Source organism: Zea mays, chromosome 2 (assembly GCF_902167145.1).
Source record: "Zea mays cultivar B73 chromosome 2, Zm-B73-REFERENCE-NAM-5.0, whole genome shotgun sequence".
In the NCBI taxonomy this organism is placed as follows: Eukaryota; Viridiplantae; Streptophyta; class Magnoliopsida; order Poales; family Poaceae; genus Zea; species Zea mays.
The window spans coordinates 72,520,154-72,522,128 of NC_050097.1; positions in this window are offsets into that span (position 1 = coordinate 72,520,154).

A 1,975-nucleotide genomic window follows, 5' to 3' on the forward strand; every position below is an offset into this window, starting at 1 on the left:
TCGCATGCCAAAACAATGAATTCGTCGTCATCACATAGCTCGACCTATACGAAAGAACAAAGTCAGAATAACACTCAACAAGAAGGGAACACTAACTCGATAAACTGCATAGCAGGGGTGCGAAGTGCAGGTACTCATCGAACACCGAAGACAGGCACCACTTCTGCAGCTTCCTCAGGCACCTGACGATGTAGCCAGTGTGATGCTGAAAGAAAAACACTCCTCGCGTCAGCATCAGGTAAACCAAATGCAACTATAGTAGTATCGTGGAAGCAAGATGCTGAGCTGAACCAACTGGAATGCAACAGGCTTGCCTTGCCTCTCTTGCAGTGGATGAGCATCGGCTGGTTTCTTGCGTCTGGATAGATTGAAACGGGAGCAGAGTTAGAGACGTCAGATGGTGAAAGGTGCAGTTCTGTGGCACGTTAGTAGAAGTGTAATGGTATCGTATCAGTGAAGTTGCCGGTACCAAGAATAACTTTGAGCGTCTCTTGAATGGTCTCTTCAGGGATGTAGACGAACGGTTCCTGCACCACCATGGCATCCGGCACTGTCGGACCACTCTGGACAACAACGATTAGTAAGCTCCACACATTGTCAACGATTTAAAAGTGGTTTGATACTATAGCAGGCACCTGAGTTTGTCTATTCGAGTGACGCCCCTGGTTTGGTTTCAGAACAACATGCCTAGTGCCAAAGAAAGGACAACATCAGCATGAGTAATTGCCAAAGAAAGCCCCAAGGCAATCCGAAGATGGTGCTTACAATTTTTGAAAGGGCAAAAAACAACAATGCATCACTTCAAAGAATGATCAAAGCTGAGTTGTTCTTAAAAATATATCTATTTTTAATTTTTAGGGCACTTTTATAGGTCACATTGTTGGAGATGCTCTCGAAAAACGTTTTACCAGCATTTGATGGTATATTGCCTCGTCTTGGACGCTGACAACCATAATTCTTGTAAAAAATGGGATAGGATGCCATTATTTTGTAGGTATTTTTTATCTCATAATATTACAACATGTTACAATAGTAACCCAAGATGCCTTGTGAGGTATATTTTTTAGTGAGAACCATGCAAGATTTGTCATTTTTTTTTCATGTAACAAACAGATAAATAATTACCTGTCCTATTGGGTTTCCTGGATTTATAACAACAAGCGCCCTAACACTGATGCCCTTAGATCGAGCCTCCTCAAGTTGTTTCTTGAGCTCATCAACCTCAAGTGCCCACCCTGTCTCTTCATCAAGGAAATAAGGAACCTGAAAGAAAAATTGTTCGTGAATCAAATTGTTAGACATACAAATCATATTACTGCAGGTTCGCTTTGTTAGTATCATTTAAAAACAGTCATATACAAATCAACTTTGACATGTGATGATCAATTCACTAATCATTATGAAACGACTTTAGTGAGCTCAGTGAACTATATGAAGGGTTTAACTTTAATTTATTGCCTAAAACTGTAGGTTGAGAAACATTGATCTGATTCGATAGCAGTAACAAACAACATAGAAACATTGCCACAGAACGTACAAGGGAACCACCATGAAGAGCAATTGATGCAGAGTACAATGGGTACTGTGGAATAGGGCAGAGAATGCCATCCTTCTCAGACCTTATCAATAACTGCAGAATCATGTGTACCTGGTTCAAAAAAAATTGCACTATATCAGTTATCAGTAACGAGGGCAAGCTTTATCCTTATGAACGGTCAGCCGAGTACACTTAGATGAATAAGTCCTGATTCCACATAAATGAACTATCACGGATCAAATCATCAAAAGAAGATGTATAGTACATACTATTGGGTTGCTCCATCTGTTAGGAAGATGTTATCTACGCTTGCATGAAACCCATCACGGGCAACAATTTCATCACATAACCCTTTTATACCCTGAAATAGAGAGCAACATGCGTAATCAGGCCCATCCAACCATGACAACATTCATCCAAGAGTGCAATGTATATGTA